The 23,591-nt window shown below is 45.1% G+C and overlaps 1 protein-coding gene and 1 pseudogene across 1 annotated transcript in view; one reads left to right on the forward strand and one right to left on the reverse strand.

The window, feature by feature from the left end:
- Positions 1-23,591, reverse strand: part of LOC126191198 (putative phosphatidate phosphatase) — a 354,047-nt gene that overhangs the window by 289,791 nt on the left and 40,665 nt on the right. The window lies entirely within an intron of this gene.
- LOC126089742 (5S ribosomal RNA) lies at positions 718-835 on the forward strand (annotated as a pseudogene).

Genomic DNA, 23,591 nt, shown 5'->3' on the forward strand with positions numbered 1-23,591 from the left:
AGTGATCGTGGCGCACGGTCATTGAGAGGAATGTCAGAAAAAATAAGGACGACAGCTACAAAAGTCACTGCAGAACTGAATGTCGCATTCACGAACCTTGTAAGCACCAAAACAGCATTTAGGGAGCTACAGAAGCAGGAAATCGTAGGGCGAGTTTGAGTTCGAAAAGCACTCGTCAGTGATGCAAATGGCCTAACTGGAAAATGTTGTGCTGAACCCTTAAAACCTGGACTTGAAGCAACCAGTTTACTTCCTAAAAGTGAACATGGCTGGGATTCATTGACGATTTGGATAGCCATATTGTGCTGCTGCATGGGCCCCATGATTATTTTGCACAGTCGCACTGCTGCCAAGGATTATGTGACCGTTTTGGCTGATCAGGTCCATACCACGTTACAGTGTGTGAATCCCAGTGGTGAATCTGTGTTCCAAGGCGACAGGACCCGGTTCATGCAACTCGAATCGTCCAGGACTGATTTTCTGAGCACAGTCGCCAGACATCAGTATTACTGAGCCTTTGTGGCCTACTTTGGAGAGAATGGTACGTGGTCGGTGTCCTACTCCATCATCGTTAACTGAGCTTGCCTTATTTTGTCCGAAGAATGGTGTGAGATTCCCTTGAAAACTGTACAGGATCTGCATTAATACATTCCGAGACGAATGGAAGCCGTTTCTCTAATGTCAAAGGTTTTCGTACAGTGTATTAGGCATGGTGTGGGCAACGGCCTTGCCACAGTGGATACACCAGTTCCCGTCAGATCACCGAAGTTAAGCGCTGTCGGGCGTGGCCGGCGCTTGGATGGGTGACCATCCGGGCCGTCATGCGCTGTTGCCATTTTTCGGGGTGTACTCAGCCTCGTGATCCCAACTGAGAAGCTACACGACAAAATATAGCGGCTCCAGTCAAATTAAACCATCATACCGACTGGGAGAGCAGTGTGCTGACCGCAAGCCCCTGCTATCCGCATTCTCATGTGAGGATGACACGGCGGTCGGATGGTCTCGATGGGCCACTTGTGGCCTGAAGACGGAGTGCTTATTAGGCATGATAATGTATGCTGTTATGGTGTTTCCATACCTTTATCCAACACCTGTGTATTACTAGTGTGGGTGGGCTTTTAGTCGTCCAACTCTGATCTGTTGAGAAATCCTTGCATACCGCGAAGTAATATGTTAGTTACATTTACAGTCTTTTGAAGTTAACCCTCTAGAAATTTGGGAAATATTGGAAAACTGCACGTTCTATACACCTGATGGCAATGTATCCTATCTTCAGCTGTAGGAAGGGTAACGCTGTTACTCTTCGTCGGCAGCGATATTCCAGGTAAAAACAGAAAAGGGTTTCAACGTACAACACTTGTTTCCGATAGCTATCTCGTCAGAAAGACGCAAGGTTGCCGTCGCGTGTGTTTCGCAGCGTGCCAGTACAAGTTGGCGGCCTGTACGCGGCTGTCACAGCATACATCAGCCGCGCTGGCACGGTCGGTATCTCTCCTGGCGCGGACGTAGAGATAAGGAGCGAGGTGCCGCACTTGCAGCAGGCGTAATGGAATGGCAAGGCCGCTGCGATAGCGCGAGTGCGAAGTACATCAAAAAGGCAGGGGCAAACGACCGACCAGCGCGACACCGTCACGAATTATTGATCTGCGAAAGCCGCATCGCTGCGCACAGACAGAGAGCGTCTTTGTGCTTCGATAGGCAGTTCTGACCATCTGCGTTTCACGCCAGATACACTCCAGCTATTCCGACCTAACTCTTCAACTGTGAAACTGGGGATGTTTGGTTGTGACTATCGTGACAGATTCATTTGTTATATTACTAGAATAGTGCTAAACACCAGATCATAACGACACAGTTTAATCACAAGAGGATGCCATTTACACAAGGACCACAGTGACAAGATAACGGACTGGTCTTCAGGAGAATGGAATTTCATATTCCCATCAGGCCATCTCTATTTCACTCTTCCGTTGGTCCCTAAATCGCTTAAGCCAATGCCAGGTGCCAGGATGGTTCCTTTAAAAGACACGCGGCTTATTTCCTTCCCCATTCTCTGACTGATATTTTTCCTTCTCTTGCGGAAAGGCGCAATCGTCGAACATCTGATAAGCAAATCTTAAGGACGAAAGCAATCTTCGTATGATGTGTGACTGCCAAGTAACAAAGCTCGATGAAACTTCATAGAAAAAAACGGCTACAGTACAGTACAGTACAGAAGGTAACTGAAAGAAATACGCAATCACGCGAACACAAATGACACTTTGTAAGTAGGCTGTTTAGGTTTTTATGTTGGCAACGTGTATGAAAGCCACTGACTGCTGCGTGCAGTCTGCGGCTGGTTTGCATTGGTGGAATATTTGCTATTGTAGTGTTGGGCAGTTGGATGTGAAAAGCGCGTAGCGTTGTGCAGTTGGAGGTGAGCCGCCAGCAGTGGTGGATGTGGGGAGAGAGATGGCAGAATTTTGAGAGCGGACGATCTGGACGTGTGTCCGTCAGAAAAACTAAATTTGTAAGACCGCATATCATGAACTGATATATATATATATAATGACTTTTGAACACTATTAAGGTAAATACAGTGTTTGTTCTCCATGAAAATCTTTCATTTGCTAACTATGCCTATCAGTAGTTAGTGTCTTCAGTAGTTAGAATCTTTTATTTAGCTGGCAGTATTGGCGCACGCTGTATTGCAGTAGTTTGAGTAACGAAGATTTTTGTGAGGTAAGTGATTCATGAAAGGTGTAGGTTATTGTTAGTCAGGGCCATTCTTTTGTGGGGATTATTGAAAGTCAGACTGCGTTGCGTTAAAAATATTGTGTGTCAGTTTAGTGATGATGAGAATAAGTAAAGAGAGAAATGTCTGAGTACGTTCAGTTTTTCTCAGCTGTTTGAAAATCAAATAACGTAAGAGGTTTACCAGCGCAGTAATACATAGTTTTCCAAAGGGGACGTTTCAACTTTTATTCAAAGATAAAAATTACACTGATTTCGCAGCGATTTACATCGGTCCTCTGCACATTACAAAAGACGAGACGTGGTTGCTAATACTGTGATCGCCATGCACGACAATGCATGTTTTCAGCGTGCTCCATGGCTGGCCACAAGTGCGGTAACAAGCTCTTGTGGTGGGCGTCTCATCCCTCCACCAGCGAGGTTTACGACTGCTGCATGATCGTTGGTGCATGCGCACGTGCTGCAATACGTCTCGACAATCCATCCGACACCTGCCCGATGGGACTCAAGTCGCAGGAACGGGCAGGCCAGTCTATTCGCCGAATATCCATTCTTTTCAAAAGTCCCTCCACCCGCGCTGATCGATGCGGTCGCGCATTTTCCTCCGTAAAAATGAAACCGTGTCCGAATGCACCTCGAATAGACACACATGCGGATGGAGTACAGTGTGAGAATACCGCTGATCCGTCGGTGTGCCGTATTCAAAGATCTGGAGGTCAGTTCGCTCAAGCAACATTAGGCTTCCCCACACCGTGACACCTGGGTCACCAAAGCGATCACGTTCGGCAGTGTTCCTCGGAGCATTATGTGATCCCATCTCTTGTCAACATTGTCGAACACGGTCTTTTTCGTCATACCTGTGTTATGGTGTGTGCAGGCAATATTTTCTCTTGGGCGTACTGACCTCCGAATCTTTGATCACTTTGCACTCAGCTGTCAATGTTATTATGGCACAGTACTTCCCCACCATTTACGTCTTTTCGGGGGTTCTTTCGGCTTTGACTTTATTTTTATGCATGACACTGCACGTCCGCATCGAACAGCGGAGGAGGAGGAGGACATTTGCGAATGGGCTGATCTGCCCGTTCCCACGACCAAAATCCCATAGAGCACATGGGGGATCCGTTGCGAAGACGTACTACGAATGGACTGCCGAGATACAAGAACTCTTTGCCAACCTTGTCGACAGTATGGGAGCACGCTGCAGAGGATGGATTGGCGTCCGTGGCGCTCACGCACCTTACCAAGGACCATGTCCCGCCTTTTGCAACGTCCAGGGTACCTTCGTAAACAGTGGTGACTTCAGCGTAATTATTGCCTTTGATTAGAAGTGTCATTTCTCTTCGTCTTGTTGCGTATTCCTTCCAGTTACCTGCTCTAGTGTATTTTAACATTTCTTCCCGTGTACGGTCCAAGATTCATCGAGCTATGTTTCCTGGCTTGGCAGTTACACATCATTCATGCGAAAGTTACTTTCGTCTTTCATTTTTATACACCAGTGTATGATGAACAGGTTTGGTACGCGTTATCTAAGGTATTCATCGCGTTCATCCCAATTTATACTTTGTGTGGCGCGACCGACTCATTTCAGAGGAATTTCGAGATGAGTTGCTATGGGATGCATTTCTTTTTGGCTTTTCTGCTCAGTTCCTTAAGGGGCTCCGGAACGCCCTATACTTGCAATGTGAAAATAACGCTTATAAATTACATCTTTCCTCACAAAGTATTTGAGGTAGGAAGTTGAACTTTTTACAGATTATTTATTGGAATATGGGCTACAACTTAACACAGGGATTTTACAAAATTTTAGTTCAGTTATTAAAGATGATTTTTTTTTCAATTATAATGAAAATTCACAACTTTTTTTGCAATTTTTTATTTATATATTCAAAAATATACAGTTTTTTGGAAAAAGGCTCTGTTAAATTATGCAGAAGGTACTGTGTAACATTTACTGAAAGTTTGAAACAAATATGTTTGGAAGATCCTTAGAAAACATGTAATTAGTATGAGAAAATAAAAGTTTTGGGAATCGAGCGACAAAGATTGGATTAACTTTTTAGTGCTTTCCAGGTCCATAGGATGGATTATCTTCATCCTCTGCAAACTCCTCCTCCAGCTTCCTCTTGTTCCTCCTCCTGTTTACTCTTGCTTGTATTTCTAGACTCTTTACAGCCCTGTCTGCAGCCCGAAGGCGTTCCTTGTCTAAAGCAAGCATCGCTCGTACCATGTTAGAACCTATCTTCATTCCCATATTTCTAAATAACTTGCACCTTACAATGTTGCCATCATTGAAAGTCGCAACAGCAACTTTACTTTTACACTCCTGGAAACTGAAATAAGAACACCGTGAATTCATTGTCCCAGGAAGGGGAAACTTTATTGACACATTCCTGGGGTCAGATACATCACATGATCACACTGACAGAACCACAGGCACATAGACACAGGCAACAGAGCATGCACAATGTCGGCACTAGTACAGTGTATATCCACCTTTCGCAGCAATGCAGGCTGCTATTCTCCCATGGAGACGATCGTAGAGATGCTGGATGTAGTCCTGTGGAACGGCTTGCCATGCCATTTCCACCTGGCGCCTCAGTTGGACCAGCGTTCGTGCTGGACGTGCAGACCGCGTGAGACGACGCTTCATCCAGTCCCAAACATGCTCAATGGGGGACAGATCCGGAGATCTTGCTGGCCAGGGTAGTTGACTTACACCTTCTAGAGCACGTTGGGTGGCACGGGATACATGCGGACGTGCATTGTCCTGTTGGAACAGCAAGTTCCCTTGCCGGTCTAGGAATGGTAGAACGATGGGTTCGATGACGGTTTGGATGTACCGTGCACTATTCAGTGTCCCCTCGACGATCACCAGTGGTGTACGGCCAGTGTAGGAGATCGCTCCCCACACCATGATGCCGGGTGTTGGCCCTGTGTGCCTCGGTCGTATGCAGTCCTGATTGTGGCGCTCACCTGCACGGCGCCAAACACGCATACGACCATCATTGGCACCAAGGCAGAAGCGACTCTCATCGCTGAAGACGACACGTCTCCATTCGTCCCTCCATTCACGCCTGTCGCGACACCACTGGAGGCGGGCTGCACGATGTTGGGGCGTGAGCGGAAGACGGTCTAACGGTGTGCGGGACCGTAGCCCAGCTTCATGGAGACGGTTGCGAATGGTCCTCGCCGATACCCCAGGAGCAACAGTGTCCCTAATTTGCTGGGAAGTGGCGGTGCGGTCCCCTACGGCACTACGTAGGATCCTACGGTCTTGGCGTGCATCCGTGCGTCGCTGCGGTCCGGTCCCAGGTCGACGGGCACGTGCACCTTCCGCCGACCACTGGCGACAACATCGATGTACTGTGGAGACCTCACGCCCCACGTGTTGAGCAATTCGGCGGTACGTCCACCCGGCCTCCCGCATGCCCACTATACGCCCTCGCTCAAAGTCCGTCAACTGCACATACGGTTCACGTCCACGCTGTCGCGGCATGCTACCAGTGTTAAAGACTGCGATGGAGCTCCGTATGCCACGGCAAACTGGCTGACACTGACGGCGGCGGTGCACAAATGCTGCGCAGCTAGCGCCATTCGACGGCCAACACCGCGGTTCCTGGTGTGTCCGCCGTGCCGTTTGTGTGATCATTGCTTGTACAGCCCTCTCGCAGTGTCCGGAGCAAGTATGGTGGGTCTGACACACCGGTGTCAATGTGTTCTTTTTTCCATTTCCAGGAGTGTATATTGAACCATCACAGGTTAGCCACAACACATACTTTATCTCACATCACTAAAATGTACCTTATGAACACGGACGTTAATAATAACACAATTTGACAGCAGTTTAACAGCGCCACAGTGGGTCACGCCCATGTAGAACACATTTCAAAAAAAAATTTAAAAATAGTTGTAGTCTTCGGAATTGAATAAATTATATATCTATTAAAAGGTAATAGTCTGCAGATTCAGAAAACGAAAAAAAGTAAAAATTGAACTTTTCATGATTTTGAGCCTTTCCGGAGCCCCTTAATGGGGCCTACACGATTTCATTTCTTGTGTCAGTCTTTTCATTTCAGAGTACCACTTCCACCAAATGTCCTCAAATATTTGTTGTATATATTGAAAATCAGCCCTCTTATACAATTATTTTCCTTCTATTGTTCCTTCGAGTACCACTGAAGTTTTTCCCTGATGTCTTATCTCCTTTCGTCGTGTCTCTTCTTCTAGTCTCTCTCTCTCTCTCTATCTATCTACCTCTCTTTCTTTCCAAGTGTAGTTTTCCACGTCGATTCCGCGGAGAAACTCTAATATAACCAGTCTACCCCATTTTGAGCACCCTTCTGTAACGTCGCACCTCAAACGCTTAAATTCTCCATCTTTGGTTTCTTCTATGGTTTTCACACAGCTTTTGATTCACTATCCACAACTACGTCAGATCAGCTGAGTTCGTAGATAGCCTTCCTATGACACCACAGGTAGGATCGATACTGTACCACTGGGGACATTCACCTGGGCTTCCTTGGGAACTGTAGTATTGATCGAAGATATCATGGCAACTGTGGACTAAGTGATAATTATTGCGGAGCACCTGCATCCCTTAATGTTTGATGCCTTCCCCCGATGTGACGGCATCTTCCAGCACAATTAACTGCCTGTGCCACAAGGCCAGCATCGGCTACGGTAGATTGAGGAGCCCGGTAGTGAAGTCACATGCACTTCTTAGCCACCAAATTCGCCTGCTCTGAACCCGAGCGAAGATGTTTGGGAAGCTATTGGACTCCAGCTCCGCCTCCCATGAACCACCGACCGGTAACGTACAAGAATTCCATGATCTTTACGCAGACATCTGGGGCCACTAACCTCCAGAAACCTATCAAAGATTTACTGAACCCATGCCATGGAGGATCGCTGTTGCACTGCGTTCCAAAGGTAGACCAACACGTTACTAAGAAGGTGATCATAATGTGGTGTCACCGCCAGACACCACACTTGCTAGGTGGTAGCTTTTAAATCGGCCGCGGTCCGCTAGTATACGTCGGACCCGCGTGTCGCCACTGTCAGTAATTGCAGACCGAGCGCCACCACACGGCAGGTCTAGTGAGACGTACTAGCACTCGCCCCAGTTGCACAGCCGACTTTGCAAGGAACGGTTCACTGACAACTACGCTCTCATTTGCCGAGACGATAGTTAGCATAGCCTTCAGCTACATTTGCTACGACCTAGCAAGGCGCCGTATTCAATTGATATTGAGATTCTATTAATGTATCATGAAGAGCGATGTTCTACAAATGTGGATTAAAGTTAAGTATTCCAGAAGCTACGTACTTTTCTTTATAGCATTCATTACGTATCCTGTTTCAGACCTCACGCCAGCCTGCGTGAGTTTAAGCGCGTGCCTTTCGGCTTCCTCTCATTGTGTCTAGGCTGTCTTGTCTAGACACAACACATAACATTTTGGCTGATCACTGTCTTTTTGTTTTTTTTTATTTTTTGAGGAATTTCTTTGGACTCATCCATTTTATGTTTTAGTACGATAGTGATAATATGAGGGGCAATCAACTGAAAACAAGACATATGGGAAAAGTAAGTAAACTGTTTATTATTTCAAAATTAGTCTCCATATTGTTAACACATTTATCCCACTGTGAGAAAAGGACCATGACTGTACCCAGGCGGGCACGTATTCGGCTGAAACAAATCGAAGGCCACGAACGTCTTTCTTCAGTGCTCCAAAAACGCGATAAATAGCGTGGAGAAAGATCAGGATGGTATCGAGGACGTGAAACTTCTGCCTCGTAGTCGAAACAACCTGCCGACAAAGTGCCCGCCCACGTGTTGTCAAGTTTTCGTTGGAAAGGCCTTACACATCATCCATACACTCCCAGTCACTCCCCATCCGACCTCCATATTTTCGTAGCACTAAAGAAAGACATTCGAGGCCATCGATTTGCTTTGTACGAAGATGAGCACTCCTGGATTTAATAATGGTTCCGTAGGCAATCCTAAACATGGAGGCACTGTCCACTTTGTCTCACATTGAGATAAATGTACGAGGCGTGTTTTCTAAGTAAGGTCCGTTTGAACAAGTACATAATGAAAGGTTATTTCAAAAAAGTAAATCTATTTTCATAAAGTACATACTTCACTCTATTTTTCGACATAGTTGATAGTCAAACACGTATCATACCTCTGAACCAATTTTAAAATACCCTCTTCATAAAAACTTGCCGCCTGCTCCAATAATCAAGAGTTCACTGCCGTTTTCACGTCGTCGTCATCATTGTAACGGTTGCCACTGGCATTTTGTTTGAGGTAGCGAAACAGATGGTAATCGCTCGGAGCAAGATCAGGACTGTAGGGAGGGTGGTCTAACATTTCCCAGCCAAAACGGTCCAATAAATCGCAGGTCTGACCTGCAGTGTGAGGTCTTGCATTGTCAAGATGGATTTGTCAGCATGCCGCGTCTTTTGTTTTGAGTCGCTCTGCGTAGCTTACTCAGGGTTCGGCAGTATGCTTCTGCATTGATAGTGGTTCCTCGTTGCATGTAGTCGACCAACAAAACACCATGCCTATCCCAAAACACCGACGTCATGATTTTGCGCTGGGACAGTCTGTTTGGCCTTCACCTTTACAGGCGAATGTGTGCGTCTCCATTCCATGCTCTGTTGCTTCGATTGTGGAGTCAGAAGCGAAACCCATGTTTCGTCACCAGTTACGATCTGACACAAGAAGCCGTCACCTTCTTCGTGATAACGAGTCAGGAACTTCATCGCACACTCGAATCTTTGGTGTTTGTAGTCCTCTGTTGGGAGTTTCGGGACCCAACGGTAGCACAGTTTCCTAAACGTTAGGTGTTCAGAAACAATGTTGTAAAGCACTTATCTGGACATGTCAGAAAATTCGTTTGAGAGACCTGTTATTGTGAAGCGCCTGTTCTCACGAATCCTCGCTTCAACTGAGGCCACCAAATCGTCTGTAATCAAAGAAGGGCAACCAGAGCGGTCCTCGTCATAGACGTCACGGTCATCTTTGCATTCTCGTACCCAGTTACGCACTTTGGTTTCACTCATAACGGTATCACCGTACACTTCGCAAATATGTCGATGAATTTCTGCAGCAGACAGGTTCCTTGCTGACAAAAACCGTATCACTGAGCGAACCTCACACGCGGCGGGCGAGTTAATAGTCTTAAACATTTTGGAAGCTCAGAACAGAACCGTACAGGTTAGCTACAGAGCTGAAACTGAGCACAGCTGTTCCCGAGGCATGCCGGTACACGACGCACGCGCTCGTTGCGGCATGCGCGCGAACTACTAGTGTCTACAACAAGACGGACCTTACTTTAAAAACACACGCCCCGTATTAACAGTTACGGAGATTAGTTTTGAAGTAATGAATAGTTTACCTACTTTATTTTCATCCACCCCTCTTTCATTTGACAGCTCCTCCTTATAAAAGCTGTAATACACTGCTGGAAATGGAAAAAAGAACACATTGACACCGGTGTGTCAGACCCACCATACTTGCTCCGGACACTGCGAGAGGGCTGTACAAGCAATGATCACACAAACGGCACGGCGGACACACCAGGAACCGCGGTGTTGGCCGTCGAATAGCGCTAGCTGCGCAGCATTTGTGCACCGCCGCCGTCAGTGTCAGCCAGTTTGCCCTGGCATACGGAGCTCCATCGTAGTCTTTAACACTGGTAGCATGCCGCGACAGCGTGGACGTGAACCGTATGTGCAGCTGACGGACTTTGAGCGAGGGCGTATAGTGGGCATGCGGGAGGCCGGGTGGACGTACCGCCGAATTGCTCAACACGTGGGGCGTGAGGTCTCCACAGTACATCGATGTTGTCGCCAGTGGTCGGCGGAAGGTGCACGTGCCCGTCGACCTGGGACCGGACCGCAGCGACGCACGGATGCACGCGAAGACCGTAGGATCCTACGCAGTGCCGTAGGGGACCGCACCGCCACTTCCCAGCAAATTAGGGACACTGTTGCTCCTGGGGTATCGGCGAGGACCATTCGCAACCGTCTCCATGAAGCTGGGCTACGGTCCCGCACACCGTTAGGCCGTCTTCCGCTCACGCCCCGACATCGTGCAGCCCGCCTCCGGTGGTGTCGCGACAGGCGTGAATGGAGGGACGAATGGAGACGTGTTGTCTTCAGCGATGAGAGTCGCTTCTGCCTTGGTGCCAATGATGGTCGTATGCGTGTTTGGCGCCGTGCAGGTGAGCGCCACAATCAGGACTGCATACGACCGAGGCACACAGGGCCAACACCCGGCATCATGGTGTGGGGAGCGATCTCCTACACTGGCCGTACACCACTGGTGATCGTCGAGGGGACACTGAATAGTGCACGGTACATCCAAACCGTCATCGAACACATCGTTCTACCATTCGTAGACCGGCAAGGGAACTTGCTGTTCCAACAGGACAATGCACGTCCGCATGTATCCCGTGCCACCCAACGTGCTCTAGAAGGTGTAAGTCAACTACCCTGGCCAGCAAGATCTCCGGATCTGTCCCCCATTGAGCATGTTTGGGACTGGATGAAGCGTCGTCTCACGCGGTCTGCACATCCAGCACGAACGCTGGTCCAACTGAGGCGCCAGGTGGAAATGGCATGGCAAGCCGTTCCACAGGACTACATCCAGCATCTCTACGATCGTCTCCATGGGAGAGTAGTAGCCTGCATTGCTGCGAAAGGTGGATATACACTGTACTAGTGCCGACATTGTGCATGCTCTGTTGCCTGTGTCTATGTGCCTGTGGTTCTGTCAGTGTGATCATGTGATGTATCTGACCCCAGGAATGTGTCAATAAAGTTTCCCGTTCCTGGGACAATGAATTCACGGTGTTCTTATTTCAATTTCCAGGAGTGTACTTTCTCTGTTATACTATAGAAAAAAAGTACACGATTCCAAAATAATTTAGAGAAAATGGTTATGTTTAATTGCATTGTTTCGGGCCAAACTGCATCTTTCGTGTAAAACTAACAGATTTTGCAGACAATATCTCTATCCTTCCCAGTCATTTTTTTTTAATTTCCACACAAGAGTCAGTATGTAGCACTTCAGCCTACGGTACGTGAAGATTCGCAGAGAAAGATGGATAAATCACAATGTCAGAGTAGTTAGAGACAAATAATAAAAGAAGGACGATTACGGTTTAATGTCCCATCGACGACTGGGTCATTAGGGACGAGGCAGGAGGTCGGATTGGGGAAGGGTGTGGGAGGTAATCGGCGTGTCATTTCCAGAGGGACATCCCAGCATTTTATTAAGCGACTTAAGGAAAACAAGAGAGTTGAAGTCTGTGTGGTCGGACTGGGAACTGAGCATCGATCCTTCCGCGTGCAAGTCCAGTATTTTATTACTGCGCCACTTCACTCAGCAAATGACGTTCGTAAGTACTTTTCGTCTGTCTTCTATTGCACGGACGATAGAAGCTCTCCTACACATGCTGCCTAGTTAGCACTGCACGCAGATGGGCTATCGCGAAGTACGGCCGAACCATTGCTCGTTTCCCAGCGAAGTGGACGCACAACCCGCAGTTTGTAGCAGCAATAGTTGGTACTACTAAACACGAGGGCATTGATGTCCCTACAATAGTATCTGATTTTCCTCCACGTGTTCAAAGTTTTCCGTTGTTTATTTTGTGACTAAAATCAAAAATGGTTCAAATGGCTCTGAGCACTAAGGGACTTAACATCTGAGGTCATCAGTCCCCTAGAACTTAGAACTACTTAAACCTAACTAACCTAAGGACATCACACACATCCATGCCCGAGGCAGGATTCGATTCGAATGTGCGACCGTAGAGGTCGTGCGGTTCCAGACTGAAGCGCCTAGAACTGCTCAGTCACACTAGCCGGCCTTATTTTGTGGCATTTCTCTTGTAGCTTGCTACTTCTCCTCTTTTGCGATTCTCCCTAGATTCTACGTTAGCTGTTACATTTTTACTTGTTTATTTAAACAGATCACGATTTTGCACATACAGTATTTTTTGCATCATAATCAGTTAACAAAATATAGTAATTCTACTACGGTAAATTGTAATAAAATGGCAGCAGTATATTTAAAAAGGCTTTTAAACAAGATTTTAATGTACTTAATGACAATATGAATAATAATACTGGCTAATAACTAATAGCATTAATATTAGCGGTTTATTAATACTACTGCTGCTGCTGATAACAATAATAAAAATGGTATTAACAGACAGAAAATGTATTTATCGGGGTACAAAAGTGACATATTCCGCCACTGCAAGTTGGAATGAGGAAGATCGTAAACGGGTGCGTACTTGGCTAATTGTTGTTTTTGTGGATATAGCATTAGGTGTCTTTTGTAACTGGGGATGTTATTTAGTTCTGATATTGTGGGCGAGGTCGATAAAGAGTCAAGTTTCTGCAACTGAAAGAGGCTTAGAAAAGGTGTCTGAGTGATGGAGTGGGACAGAAAGGATCTTGCTCCGATGGGAACGAGTGATTATGCTGTTTGTTCAGGCAAGAGCTCGAAGATGACGAGAGAGACAGAAGGTGTAGAAATCTCTATTCTAGTCTGTACATACCCAGGATAGCCGTACATAGGATGGTGAAATATGGTTAAAAAGTCTAACGTCGCAGATACATCGAACGCAGACGTCCATCACTACATCCAAACGTCATGAGTTTTCCGGAGAAAGACCTTACAACATAACATCGTTGTAATCAACAATACAACATACTGACACACACAATTTAGTATTTTTCTCTTATTGGTAACTAATGTTTTGCGTAATCCGAGTTTAAAAAATAGTTGAGTTGAACTCCACAGCTGGTTGACACGAACATTAAAGATTAATTTTTATTTATTTATTTATTTATTTATTTATTGTTCCGTGGGACCAAATCAAGGAGATATCTCCATGGTCATGGAACGATTCAATACATGAAATTATAACACGATAGTAGAAACAGATAAAATGAAATATATATATATATATATATATATATATATATATATATATATATATATATATATATATATATATATAAAACATATTCAGGCGACAAGTCGTAAGTTTAAATAAAGAAAATCAACAATGTAATACTGGAATTTGCTTAATTTTTTAGCTCTTCCAGGAGTTCCTCGACAGAATAGAAGGAGTGAGCCATGAGGAAACTCTTCAGTTTAGACTTAAAAGAGTTCGGGCTATTGCTAAGATTTTTGAGTTCTTGTGGTAGCTTATTGAAAATGGATGCAGCAGAATACTGCACTCCTTTCTGCACAAGAGTCAAGGAAATGCATTCCACATGCAGATTGGATTTCTGCCTAGTATTAACTGAGTGAAAGCTGCTAACTCTTGGGAACAGGCTAATATTGCTAACAACAAACGACATTAAAGAAAATATATACTGTGAGGGCAATGTCAGAATTCCCAGACTACTGAACAGGGGTCGACAAGAGGTTCTCGAACATACACCACATATAGCTCGAACAGCCCGTTTTTGAGCCAAAAATACCCTTTTTGAATCAGAAGAATTACCCCAAAAAATAATACCATACGACATAAGCGTATGAAAATATGCGAAGTAGACTACTTTTCGTGTTGAAGTGTCACTTATTTCAGATACTGTTCTAATGGTAAATAAAGCAGCATTTAGTTTCTGAACAAGATCCTGGACATGGGCTTTCCACAACAGCTTACTATCTATCCGAACGCCTAGGAACTTGAACTGTTCCGTCTCGCTTATAATATGCCGATTCTGTCTGATCAAAATATCGGTTCTTGTTGAATTGTGAATTAGAAACTGTAGAAACTGAATCTTACTGTGATTTAGCATCAAATTATTTTCCACAAGCCACGAATTTATTTCATGAACTACATTATTTGATACTGTTTCAATATTACACACAAGATTCTTCACTACCAAGCTGGTGTCATCAGCAAACAGAAATATTTTTGAGTCACCTGTAATACTAGAAGGCATATCATTTATATAAATGAGCACCTCCACAGTTGTACTAGTACACTTTCGTTATGTCACGAGCGGTCTCGTTCGTTAGAACATCATCAGGTGGCCTGCAGTTAAACAAAATAAGAAATTAAACTAAAAGCTGTAGTCAGATCAAAGTAGGGCCGCACTCAGGGAATGACGGCAGGGGAACAGATGCAGCAATCCTGCATCGCGGTTCCAGCCAAGATTGTAGCGGATGCGGTTTACCATCCTCCCCTCCGATCTGTTGCGAAGTGTCAAGTACATATATAAATCGTTTGGTTGGCTGTGATGCGTGCTTCTACAGTACAGTGTTGGGTTTGTGTTGTTATGGATGAGCGGAAGGGAGAGGGTGAAACACGCTGCCAGCTCACAGGCTGCTCCTCTCGAATAGCATCAAAGGGGAGGCCGAGCTCAAGGCCACCACGCAACGGACGCAATCACCGTCAACATTGCCACACATCCACACTTCATGAAACACTGGGGTGAAGTTGGGAGTCTAATCCAGGATCACGGTGCAAAGTCTGGTGGTCAGGAACTTTGCACCATCACCTATCCATCCCTCACAGGCTGAATGCAGGGAGTGAAAATTTTCCACCCCTAGGATTCGAGCCGGCGTACCTCCAAATCGAGCGCCACCGCAAAGACGTGCGTAAGCGACGCAGACTACGGAGGCGGGTCACCGAGAAGAAAAGAAACCTGGTATCTCACCAGGCTGCTAACTTACACTCACATCATTTACCATCGGCATTAGAGCCAAAATTCTGGAAATGACGTTCTCTTAAATTTTCCACATTGACATCTACATCATTAATCGTGAAGCCAGCTGACGGTATGTGGCAGAGGGTACTTCTGGTACCACTAACTGGTCCCCCATTTCCTGTCTCCACTAGCGAATGGCACTTGGGAGTAATGATTGTCGGTAAGTCTCTGTATCAGCTCTGATTTCTCGAATTATTTCGTCGTTGTCACTTCGCGAGTTGTATGTGGGAGGATGTAATATGTTGTCCGACCCTTCCCTGGGAGTATTCTCTCGAAATTTCAGCAGCAAGCCTCTCCATAATGCGTGATACATCCCGTGTAACCTCTACTACTTGAGTCTGTTGAGTATCACTGTGACGTCCTCACTCCCACCGAACAATCCCGTGACGAAACGGGACGGACACTGTCGAATCTCTCTCTCTCTCTTTTGTCAGTCTTATCTGGTAAAGGTACGAGATTGATGAACAGTACTCAAGAGTAGGTCGAACAAGCGCCTTGTTTCGTAGATGAGTTACATTTCCTTAAGATTCTTCCTGTGAACCTCAGTCTGGTATCTACTTTTCCTAGTATTTGTTTTATGTGATCATTCTGTTGTGGACTGACAAGACAGCCAGTCCACAGTGACGGGTAACCGAAAGGCACGCGTTTACACACGCCGTCTGGCGTTATGTCTGAAACAGAATACGTAATGAATGCTATAAAGAAAAGTACGTAGCTGCTAGAATACTTAACTTTAATCCATCATTTGTATACAGCATTCTTGATGATACAAGTGAGACTCTCTCTAGAAATGGTTAATGGCGCCTTGCTAGGTCGTAGCCATGGACTTAGCTGAAGGCTATTCTAACTATCTCTCGGCAAATGACAGAAAGGCTTCGTCAGTGTAGTCGCTAGCAAAGTCGTCCGTACAACTGGGGCGAGTGCTAGTAAGTCTCTCTAGACCTGCCGTGTGGTGGCGCTCGGTCTGCAATTACTGACAGTGGCGACACGCGGCTCCGACATGTACTAATGGACCGCGGCAGATTTAAAGCTACCACCTAGCAAGTGTGGTGTCTGGCGGTGACACCACACATTCCATTTAAGGTCACTCTCGTTAGTCACTCCTACATATTTTACGGTAGAACTGTTTCCAGCAGTTTCTCATCAATAGTATAGTTATACAGCAGTCAGTTTCTTTTTGCTTTGCATGAGCAATATGTACATTAATTGACATTCAGGTTCAACTGCCAGAGCCTGCACCATTCGTCAATCCTCTGTCGCTCATTTTGCAAATCGATACTGTCTTGTGGTCTTTCTACTTTCTGGGAACAGCCTTAAAGACCTTCCGACGCTTTCTAATACATCATTTATGTAATTTGTAAACATTAATGGTCCCATCACACTCCTTTGCGGTACTCCGGAAATTATCTTTATGCCTGTCGATTTTGTTCCGTTAAGACCGACTTGTTGAGTTCTGTCTCCAAGGATGTCCTGAATCCAGTCCCAGATCAGGTCCGATACTCGATAATCTGGTATTTCTTTCACTAAACGGCAGTGCGAGACGGTATGAAATTCCTTCCTGAAGTCAAGGAAGGTCATCGACCTGAGCGCCGTTGTCTACGAGTACAACGCAGTGGATCTCATGGAGGAACACAGCGAGCTGAGTTTCGCAGGATCTCTGTTTGCAGAATCAACAAAGCACGTTCCACAATTCTACAACAGCTTCACGTCAGTTATATAGAACTATAATTAAGTGCATTTGGAAAACGGGAATCACCTGCGCCTTTATCCAGTCGCTGGGTACCCTTCAGTGTTCGAGCGGACTACGATAAATTGCTATAGAAGGAGAGAAAATTCTTTCGCATAATGTCACAGGAACGAGGGTTGTTTTTTTAAGTAAGGGCCGTTTTTATTTTTAAAAAAAGATACAAATACTTTTGTAAAAAAACTTTTATTTTCTGATTCTACACAGTTTTACCTATTTTTCTACATAGTTGACTTGTTTATTTAAGCACTTGTCATAAGGTACAACTAAGTTTTTAATTCCCTCTCCAAAGAATTCGGCCGCCTGCTCCGACAGCCAAGAGTTCACGGCCGCTTTCACTTCATCGTCGTCATTGAAGCGCTGCCCGCCAAGATGGTGTTTCAGGTACCCGAAAAGGTGAAAATCGCTAGCAGCAAGGTCGGGGCTGTATGGTGCACGGTCCAAAACTTCCCAGCCAAAAGAATCAATCAAATCCCGAGTCTTTTGAGAGGTGTGAGGCCTAGCGTTATCGTGCAGGAGCAAAACTCCTTTTGTCAGCATGCCGCGCCTTTTGTTTTGAATTGCTCTGTGGAGCTTCTTTAGAGTTGCACAGTAGGCATCTGAGTTGACTGTCGTTCCTCGTGGCATAAAGTCCACTAGCAAAACACCGCGCCGGTCCCAGAAAACAGTTGCCATAATCTTGCGCGTTGACCGCGTCTGTTTGGCTTTGACCTTGACGGGTGAGGTTGTGTGTCGCCATTCCATCGATTGTCGCTTGCTTTCGGGAGTGATATTGGATACCCATGTTTCATCTCCAGTGACAATTTGACTCAACATGTCATCCCCTTCTTCTTCATAACGAATCAAAAAGTCCAATGAAGTGGCAAATCTCTCTCCTTTGTGGTCCTCTGTGAGGAGTCTGGGTACCCATGGAGAACACAGTTTCTTAAAGTTCAGGTTTTCAGACACAATTTTGTACAAAACCGATCTTGAAACTTGTGGAAATTCCAAAGAAAGAGTGGAAATTGTGAATCTTCTGTCCTCACGAATCTTTGTTTTGACTGCAGCCACCAAATCATCAGTGATCACAGAGGGCCGGTCTGAGCGTTCTTCGTCATGGACGTTTTGACGGCCATTTTTAAACTCTCTAACCCATTGACGCACTTTACCTTCACTCATTGCATTCAAGCCATAAACTTCTGTTAACTGACGATGAATTTCTGCAGCTGATAGGCTTCTCGCGGTCAAAACACGTATCACTGACCGTATCTCACACGTGGCGGGCGATTCAATAATCGTAAACATTATAAAGTAGCACAACGATGCGTACACGTCAGCAACAGAGCTGCAACTTGCATCAGTGTGAACGGGAAGGATGCCGGCAAGTGGCGCGGTGGCTTGTTGCGGCGTCCGCGCGAACTACGGGACTATACGCGCGAACGGCCCTTACTTAAAAAACAACACTCGTATCTTATCTAGTCCTGATGTCTTTTCAGTACCAAACGATTGTAGTTACTTCTGCATTCCGCGATCGCTTCTCCCAATATCTGCCATTTCAATGTTCGTTCGATGATTGAAAGAAGGGACAGTGTTACGATTTTCTGCACTGAAACAATTTCAGAAGACCTAATTCAGTATTTCGGCCGACCGCCTGGCGGAGGAATGGCAGTAAGTGAATGAGACACGGCACATAGTGTGCGCCACTTGACTGTCCAGACAGGTGCGAATGGCAGTAGATGCATGTCAGAAGGAATATTCCATCGCACTTCTTAATAACACAGGCACTGCTATTTCGTATTTCTTCACTGGTACCAGGCCCTCGAGTCTCAATAAGTACGTCCTTTCTGGACGGGAATACACGTAAAGTACGAGTGCAGGTGGTGCCACATGGACGATGACATACGTAAACTCGTTTCTGGCCGTGATTCGTGCACGGATAGTCGAAGCTGTTAAGGCGACCGCTCTCGTAAATCAGGAAATCGATGTTCGAATCTCGGTCTGCCACAAATTTTCATTGTCGTCGTTCTAATATACAGTCGAATGTGTTTCATACACAGAACTGTGAATACATTTCCTGTATAACCAGACAGGGTCGCTCCACGGGAGAGGCGAACACTTAAGGGGCTACGGAAAGGCTCAAAATCATGAAAAGTTCAATTTTTACTTTTTTGCCTTTTCTGAATCTGCAGACTATTACCTTTTAATAGATATATAATTTATTCAATTCCGAAGACTACAACTATTTTTAATTTTTTTTTTAAATGTGTTCTACATGGGCGTGACCCACTGTGGCGCTGTTAAACTGCTGTCAAATGGTGTTATTATTAACGTCCGTGTTCATCAGGTACATTTTAGTGATGTGAGATAAAGTATGTGTTGTGGCTAACCTATTTTCAGAGAATTAGCAGCACCTGAACTGTTGAAAAAGTGTATTCACGGAAAAACTCAAAACCCCAATGAAAGTGTAAATAGTGTTATATGGTCGAGAATCCCCAAGACTGTATTTGTTGGAATAGAAACACTTCACTTTGGTGTGTATGATGCTGTTGCGACTTTCAATGATGGCAACATTCTAAGGTGCAAGGTATTTAGAAATATGGGAATGAAGATAGGTTCTAACATAGTATGAGCGATGCTTGCTTTAGACAAGGAACGCCTTCGGGCTGCAGACAGGGCTGTAAAGAGGCTAGAAATACAAGCAAGAGTAAACAGGAGGAGGAACAAGAGGAATCTGGAGGAGGAGTTTGCAGAGGATGAAGATAATCCATCCTATGGACCTGGAATGCACTAAAAAGTTAATCCAATCTTTGTCGCTCGATTCCCAAAACTTTTATTTTCTCATACTAATTACATGTTTTCTAAGGATCTTCCAAACATATTTGTTTCAAACTTTCAGTAAATGTTACACAGTACCTTCTGCATAATTTAACACAGCCTTTTTCCAAAAAACTGTATATTTTTGAATATATAAATAAAAAATTGCAAAAAAATGTTGTGAATTTTCATTACAATTGAAAAAAATCATCTTTAATAACTGAACTAAAATTTTGTAAAATCCCTGTGTTAAGTTGTAGCCCATATTCCAATAAATAATCTGTAAAAAGTTCAACTTCCTACCTCAAATACTTTGTGAGGAAAGATGTAATTTATAAGCGTTATTTTAACATTGCAAGTATAGGGCGTTCCGGAGCCCCTTAAACATACTGCTTGGTCTCTGTCGAGTGCAATATATCGATTGAGGATCGTAATTGTTACAAGTAAAGACAGAACCTTAAATACATAAATGATATTAAAGAGTAAAAAACTTCATAATTATTAAAAATAACTGCAAAATAGACACAAACAAAGATTAAAAAATCAATTATGCCCAATAACTAGGGGACAGTTGCGTCGACGTTCGATATACATGGCAGTAAGTGACGGACTACAGAAAACTGTTGTTACGTAATTGTATAGAATATAACAGAAACAGTAATTACGATCTCATAGAACGATCACAACTCATGAATAAAGTGGTTACATTGAAAATGTGAAAGAGTTAAAATAATTAAACCTGGTGGTTTCCGTCGTATGTTATTACCAAAATTAAACTCGAACTGTGTTAAACTCGCTACAGTTATGCACAGAAACAAATGTCAAGCTTCTGCCAGGCAGTGAGTGAAATTTTTATATGATCGTAATTTACAGATTTTGCCTGTAACATGACACAAGATAGCTACACCTCTTAAAACATGGTATTAGCGCAACTCGTTAAGGATTTGTTTTAAGACAGTTGGCTGAGTGAGTTGCCTATTTGTATTCGTTAAGATACTGTAGCTTTTAGCCCAATTTCTTGTTTTGTTTAATTGCAGTAACATGTTGACCTTGTGACTAACGACACTGGCTGTGATACAACATACGTGTAATAATCAGCTGCGTTGGTTCTCATTAGTCACAATATTACTTCAAAACTAAGCCGTCTACGACTGGTGCCCTTGCGTCGACTTGCCCTTACTTGTAGCGCCGCAAGAATCACTTCTCTTCACTAATATCCTCATCCACTGCGTTTCAAACTTCTAGCTAGATTTTTCAGACACTTTTCCTTGACAGAGCGCACGCGCAGTCTCAGCTTGGAATCAGAGGCCACAAAAGCGGCCTCTATTGAGAGTTTCCGTAGTAGGCGCGTCACGCCCTATGCTTCGGCGCGTCTTTCGTCACTAGACCGAGGAGGCCTATCTCCGCCGGACTTGGACCATAATGCGAGGCCTTCAGCAGAGAACCGTGTTCAGCGGACCTCCCATTATTTCACAGTATGCACTCCAATCCACTCACTCTGACAGCGGAAAACTCTAAAGACGGTACTGGGCACTCTTAAATGTACCTGCCATTCTAATTTCATCGGGGCATACCATGAGATTACATGCTGCACACGGGTGCAATATATCGATCTACGAACGCGCCAGTTTTCTGTGGACACGATGAAATATCCTCCTGTCTATTCAAATTCCACGATCTTTCAGGTGAATGCCCTCAAACCACCACAAGTCGTGGTCATTGCTCGTCCCTACGTAACCTACAGATGAGCAACCCGGGAACCCAGAATTTCTCGATTCCAGCGAGCTCTCTGTGTTCTCCGAAGTCTGAGAATACGACCTTCCGTTTAACCGTACCCAATCCTTTCGTGATGCCAGATCGACAACTTTTGACGGGTGTTCCGGTAATCTTTTCGGTTCTCGAATGTGTTTTCGCCTCCGCTTGTCTCCTGCTGGGCATTAAGATTGAAATTTTGGCAACGAATTTCACTTGTTATACGAACTGGAACGTTGGGATCCACTGAAGAGCCGCAGTGACGATATATTGGTCTTAAATTCTGGAGAGTGAGGACCAGTGAGATTTATCTTTCCTGTGATTTCCCGAAATCGGTTACAGGCGAATGCTGGAATGGTTCCTTCGAAATGCAGCAGTCGATTTCCCTCCACAATCTGAGCCTTCCTAATGGGAAGACATTAACCCGAATGTCGCTTCCTTCTTTTTAGAACACTGGATATAAATACGTCTTCAAAAAAGTTGTGTTAAGTGATGCACACTTTATTTTTGAATGAACACAACCCCTTAGAACTTCACAATGTACGAGGTCTGTTCAAAAAATTCCGGAATATTCGTAATTTCGCAGCAATGATGTGCTGGAGCGAAACGTGTTTGGCACCCCTGCATACCCCTGTGTTTAATGTGTAACTGCTGGATTTTGCGTTGTTGTATGCCCGCTCGTTATTGTTCAGTGAGGCCGCGTTCATTGTCAATACGTCCCAGAGATGGCAGCACCGTACGGCAAATGGAATTTTACAGCCAGCGGCGAGAATGAGAACTGTTTTAAATACTTAAAATGGCGACGTTTTCCTTACTTGAATAGTGTGCAATCATTCGTTTTCTGAATTTGCGTGGTGTGAAACCAATTGAAATTCATCGACAGTTGAAGGAGACATGTGGTGATGGAGTTATGGATGTGTCGAAAGTGCGTTCGTGGGTGCGACAGTTTAATGAAGGCAGAACATCGTGTGACAACAAACCGAAACAACCTCGGGCTCGCACAAGCCAGTCTGACGACATGATCGAGAAAGTGGAGAGAATTGTTTTGGGGGATCGCTGAATGACTGTTGAACAGATTGCCTCCAGTGTTGGCATTTCTGTGGGTTCTGTGCACACAGTCCTGCATGACGACCTGAAAATGCGAAAAGTGTCATCCAGGTGGGTGCCACGAATGCTGAGAGACGACCACATGGCTGTCCGTGTGGCATGTTGCCAAGCAATGTTGACGCGCAATGACAGCATGAATGGGACTTTCTTTTCGTCGGTTGTGACAATGGATGAGACGTGGATGCCATTTTTCAGTCCAGAAACAAAGCGCCAGTCAGCTCAATGGAAGCACACAGATTCACCGCCACCAAAAACATTTCAGGTAACCGCCAGTGCTGAAAAAATGATGGTGTCCATGTTCTGGGACAGTGAGGGCGTAATCCTTACCCATTGCATTCCAAAGGGCACTACGGTAACAGGTGCATCCTACGAAAATGTTTTGAAGAACAAATTCCTTCCTGCACTGCAACAAAAACGTCCGGGAAGGGCTGCGCGAGTGCTGTTTCACCAAGACAACGCACCCGCACATCGAGCTAACGTTACGCAACAGTTTCTTCGTGATAATAACTTCGAAGTGATTCCTCATGCTCCCTACTCACCTGACCTGGCTCCTAGTGACTTTTGGCTTTTTCCAACAATGAAAGACACTCTCCGTGGCCGCACATTCACCAGCCATGCTGCTATTGCCTCAGCGATTTTCCAGTGGTCAAAACAGACTCCTAAAGAAGCCTTCGGCGCTGCCATGGAATCATGGCGTCAGCGTTGTGAA

The sequence above is a fragment of the Schistocerca cancellata genome, chromosome 6 (genome assembly GCF_023864275.1).
Source record: "Schistocerca cancellata isolate TAMUIC-IGC-003103 chromosome 6, iqSchCanc2.1, whole genome shotgun sequence".
NCBI lineage: Eukaryota > Metazoa > Arthropoda > Insecta > Orthoptera > Acrididae > Schistocerca > Schistocerca cancellata.